The sequence below is a fragment of the Microtus ochrogaster genome, unplaced genomic scaffold (assembly GCF_000317375.1).
Source record: "Microtus ochrogaster isolate Prairie Vole_2 unplaced genomic scaffold, MicOch1.0 UNK1, whole genome shotgun sequence".
Classification (NCBI taxonomy): domain Eukaryota; kingdom Metazoa; phylum Chordata; class Mammalia; order Rodentia; family Cricetidae; genus Microtus; species Microtus ochrogaster.
In genome coordinates, this window is record NW_004949099.1 from 35,298,829 (window position 1) to 35,303,828 (window position 5,000).

The 5,000-nt window shown below is 50.3% G+C and overlaps 1 protein-coding gene across 5 annotated transcripts in view; it reads right to left on the reverse strand.

Annotated features, from left to right (window-relative positions):
* The window catches only part of Mical3 (microtubule associated monooxygenase, calponin and LIM domain containing 3), a 197,566-nt gene that overhangs the window by 62,728 nt on the left and 129,838 nt on the right, over positions 1-5,000 (reverse strand). Inside the window, exon 20 of one of the 5 annotated variants that reach the window (XM_026788027.1) lies at positions 2,103-3,996. The exons of the other annotated variants lie outside the window; for them this stretch is intronic. The gene's annotated coding sequence lies outside the window, so the exon portion shown is untranslated. Of the gene's footprint in view, positions 1-2,102; positions 3,997-5,000 lie in introns of those variants that run through there. 5 annotated transcript variants of the gene reach the window in all.

The following is a 5,000-nucleotide window of genomic DNA, read 5'->3' on the forward strand; positions in this document are numbered from 1 at the left end:
AGAGTCTGATTCCATCTCTACAGACCCTACAGACGATTATCCTTGCATGCCCCAGAGTCTGATTCCATCTCTACAGACCCTACAGACGATTATCCCCGCATGCCCCAGAGACTGGAGCATGGCAGACCCGCAGCCCTGCATTCCTTTAAGTTTCCCTGAACCTCCCCTCCAACTGAGAAGGTGTAGACATTCACTGCTGGGAGAACATTCTGCCTATATTTTGAGCACACCATGTTAGGAAGAAAAAAACCGAAGGCAGGGCTCAGCTTAGTCAGCTTGACTTAAAGCTTCAATGTTGAGAGCAATTTAATCGCTTGCCAACTGTCCTTAAAGACTCATTAAAGCACCTCAGACTCTCTCAAAAAATGTTCACAAACCACTAGAGCAAAACTGAGAAAAAGATGGCCTGCAGGAAGTGAACGGGAGATGGTGACCACGTGGCTGCTAGCACCCGGAAGTAATTGAGGTTGCTCCCTAGGCCTAGAGGTCCGCCTCCCTTCCTCAGGTGTGCAGTGCTGCTTTTGCACAATCAGTCCTACACCCTCTGGAACTATGTCACCAGGAGACAATGGGTGATTGTAAAGCCGGAGGCTGACACTTGGTAAACACCCTGGGTGGGGACAGGAGCAACCAGCAAGCAGGCCTGTGACGTAGCCTAGGTCCCTTACAATCATTCTTCATGACTTATCTACTTGTTAGCACTTGCCAGGTGCTTAGCTGCATGCAAGCTGTGAGGACAGGCAGTGCTTGGCAATTGGGTTCTCGAGTTTTCTGGAAAGAGCTGGAATCTAGGCTTCCTAAAACTATCTGCTCTGAGTGGTTTCCTCTTATGCACACTCTAGAGGGCTGTATGTGGGGTTCGGGTCCTGTCTTCCATTTCAGCCTGAAAACAGAGAGTGTCCCATTTGTACAATCCATGCCTGTGCTCAGCCTCTGTGCTAGGCAATGTCTAAATTTGAGAAACTGTCAGGGGAAGTATTGGGGGGGGGGCACAATTTCAAGACATTTCTGAGTGCCCTTGGAGATTTTCCAGGATCTTCTCAAGGGTTGGCACAGAGTCACACCAACTATTCGGCAAATCAGAACATGGTCCTACTGACCACGGCCTCCATTCCCTTATGACTAGGTCTGGGATGGTGAGGGCAGCGAAGGGTTAGAGTTTGAAGAGAATACACCCGTATACCACCTCTCTCATCACTGGCTCTTGGTCAGTCCTTGTACCTGCCACCTCTCTTTCTTCCTTTTGAGGCATAGGAACACTGTTTCAGAGACGGAGAGGGGCGTGTTAGTGTGCCAGGGAGTGCAGCTGCACAAAGAAGCTGATGTGTCTCAGCTTCTCAGAGGTCTGCTGCTGGCTGGGTATATGTCAGCAAGGAACAACACCCAGATATCCCAACAGGGTAACTCAGTACAGAGTAATTCGCCCACCAACATGCCCACTTTGGGCCCTATTTGGCCTCTGTTCCCATGGCTGGCACGCTGAGGTGGCAGAAGTGTCACTACTCCCAGGTTAGCAGCAGGGAATGTGACTAGGAGAGCCTGGCTTCTCCAGGTTTGAGGACGGTCCAACGAAACTAGACAATAGAACTCAGGAGCCAGGTCCCTCCTAAGACAGCTCAGGAGAGACTCCAGCTGTGAGCAAGGATCCCCATGTGACCGGGACCCCAGTCACCAGGCCTTGAACAAGCCCATCTACAGACAGGAAAGACATCTAACTGGGCCCAGTTCTCCTGACAGCACCTGGCGCTATGTCCCCTCGGTAGACTTGGGCTCTGTGTAGAAACTTATCCTTCATCTGCCTCGCCTGAGGTCCCTCATGCTGGCTCACTGAACAGGCGACACACGGGTGGAGGGCTCATACTGTTCTTTATTTACAGTGGCTGCCTCGTGCCACGCCCTGTACAATGTCTTCCTTTAGCGGTACTCCACACTCGTGGGTAACCTGGTCCCCATGGCTATCTGTGCTCTCCCTACCCTCAGCGTAAATGAGGCCCTGAGGAACAGTGGCTTCTACAGCCCATGCCCCACACCTGGCTGATTTCCCCCTTTCCCATGCTCTAATCAGGAAAAAGAGAAAGAAAAGAAAAACTCAGAAACCTGCAGATTGTTTGGAATTTATTCTCTTAAACACGAATGTAACATTTGTGAAAAAAAACAAAAACCCAAAAAAACCAAAAACACCTTAAAGCACAACACCTTGGTTTCACAGTAATGGCGAAAACAAAGTTACACAATTAAATAAAAAACTCACAAAGCAACACACCAAAAAAAAACTCACAATAGCACAGATTAAAAACAAGGGCAAATGAAAAGCTTTAGGGAAGGTCAGAGTGGACAGGCGAAGTGTTCCTTGGCACAGCTGATCCTCCCGACTCTGGCGTCTATGTACCATACAGCTTTGAGCACTGTTTGCTGCCACCGCTCCTGCCTCACCCCAAGGGAATGGCAGGGTGATTCAAAGTGAGTCCCTTACTTCACTGGCCAGTATTCAGTGGCACAGAGGGTCTAAGATGTTCCCACCGTGCTGCAGGAAGCAGTCGGGCATAGCAAATACTAAGACAGAGGGTAGCGGAATGGCTATAGGGAAGCCAATACAGCCCACAGGTTGACTTGAGGGAAGTTAGGTGTCTGTAATTCTCTGGTCCCTATTCCAGCAAGACTACTGCTTTGCCGACTAGGAAAACAGATTACCTGAGTTCTAGGGGTCTGTACCACCCATCTCCTGAGAGACCTGGCCCCATGTCTATGCCTCCAATGTCACTGTGCCTAGCTGCTGAGCTTCCTTGGAATCCTGACTAGGCCAGGGTCAAGTCAGGACAAGCTTCCAGAGAAAGTTCCTATGGCTTTCAGATCAACAAGTAGTTTTAAAAACAGTCTCACTGTTTCTGTTTAGGGCACAGCATACATAAGTAGTATCTACCTATACACTGCACTTAAACCTATAAATACACACAGAGATGTATGGACAGACGTAGAGAGGTGTGGAGACACAGATGTCCACTCAGTACCTTTGCTCGCTTTGGCTCTGGTGGTAGGGTTGGGGAGGCAGCCGGATGCCAGCTGCTCCACAGTGCTCCCTTTGCTGGGTTTTACTCAGCAGCCTTAGAAGGGAAGAGGCCCTAGGGAGCCAGGAGAGGATCTCTGACCTCCATCAGGCATGGTGACATTCTTTTTAGCATGCAGCTATTCTGGCTAGTGTGGACAGTGCCTGTGTTTCCTATTAGCCCACCGGGATACAACCGTGGAAGCCAGTGGGTACCATATGGCATGTAAAGGGTTAGGAGACAGCCTGGTGCCACTTGTAACCACAGCTTCTCCAGGAAAGACATGCTTCTTCACAAGAAGACTGGGGAGCATGCGCCTCCCGCCTGCTCTCGGCACTGCAAATGCTCTAGACTGCACACTGGCAGAAAGGCTCTCTTTCCCTTCCCTTCCCACCCACGTGCCTTGTGCCTCACTTTTGGTTCAGTGCAATGGGCTTCCTCTACCTGAAAAAGGAACCACTTGCAAGCAAGGGCTCACATCCAAGAGAACAGCCATCCCATCCAGGTCTTTTTCGGCCTGTTGTTCAGACTTTTCCTAAACTTGGGCAGGTACTGTGAGGCCAGGGTAAGGAGATCTGTGCCAGGCCCACTGATCCATAGCAATGAGAAGAGGAGGCTTGGAGACAAAGCATTTACAGGTTCAAGAACAAAAGGAGGCGTTCTATATTCAAAGCACATTACAAACAGAAATACCGTACAGTGTCTCAAACGGTGGGTCAAGCAGCAGTCGTAGACAAGGTTACCAGGGAAGACAAGGTGTGGAGTTAGGCCTGTGTGAGGTTAAGGTGGGTTCTATTGTTATCTTGGGGTATTTTTGTTGCTGTTATTTTGTTTTTGCCAACAGCACTAATTCCTGCCTAAGGGGAAAGAAGGGAACAGAATGAAGAGCTACAAAAGGAAAGAGGTGCAGGGTCGCTGGCCACAGCCTGGCTCTTCCTGTTCCTCCTCCATGCTGGGTTCCAGGGAGCACAGGCAGCCACATGTGAGAGAACAGGGACCAGGTTAAGACCTCTTCTGTGACACATTCTGGAAGCCTGGGACCCTGAGCTACATCTGGACCTTTCTGGAGGAAGTTTAGCCAAGCACTCAAAGCTACTGTGGGATTTGGAGAAGGCATTTCTACCAAAGAAGAAACAGAGAGCCATTTTGTGGCAGCTCTGAAACGTCTCTCATGATGCCGCCCACTTCCAGTCCTTCTCAAGGGCAAGCGGCCGGGCTCTGGGCATGTTCACGACTCAGGGCTGTGATCTCCAAACCCCGAGCCTGGCCTCCCATTGCAGGGAGTCCCCTGGGCTAGGGACAGGGCCAGCCTTGCTCCCTTTGGACATTCAAGCCTGGGATACTTTGGGACTCTGAATCTTAACCTCTCCTGCTGTTTTCAGAACAGAACCCGCTCTGCCTTAGGCCCTTTCTCAGTTGTTCTGATTCTTTAACCACGCTGGCAAGTCCCATTTTCTCAGGGTTTTAGACACATTCTTGTCCTTATCTATGGCCCCCTTATGTCTTCGAGTGCTCTAAAAATCTGAAACCCACTATGCTTTCCTTGTGCAGACAGAGAGGCAAAATGAACAAGTTAAGAGAGTTAGCAAAATCATTGATATTTCTTTTGAAAAGAATGTTCCTGCACCCTTTACCTGAGGGAGAGTGGAACTGTTTTCTGTTTGACTGAGGAGTCGGGTTCCTCGGCAGGCCTGCTGGGTGGGGCTCTCACCTGGGCACAGGCACAAGCCAGTGTAAGGCCACAGCTGTGTCTGTGGCTGGGGTCCTTTATCCCGCCAGTGTATGCTCTGGAGTGGCAGACTCTTGAGAAATACCCCCAAGGGCTGACAGACTACACAGGGCTCTGAGTCACTCAGGGCTTGGGTATGGTTATAAACTGTGGGTCCCCCCAGCAGAGCACCTCAAAAGCTTCCGCTTCCTCAGAGCATAAGCAGGGAACACAGAAAAGTGGCAGTC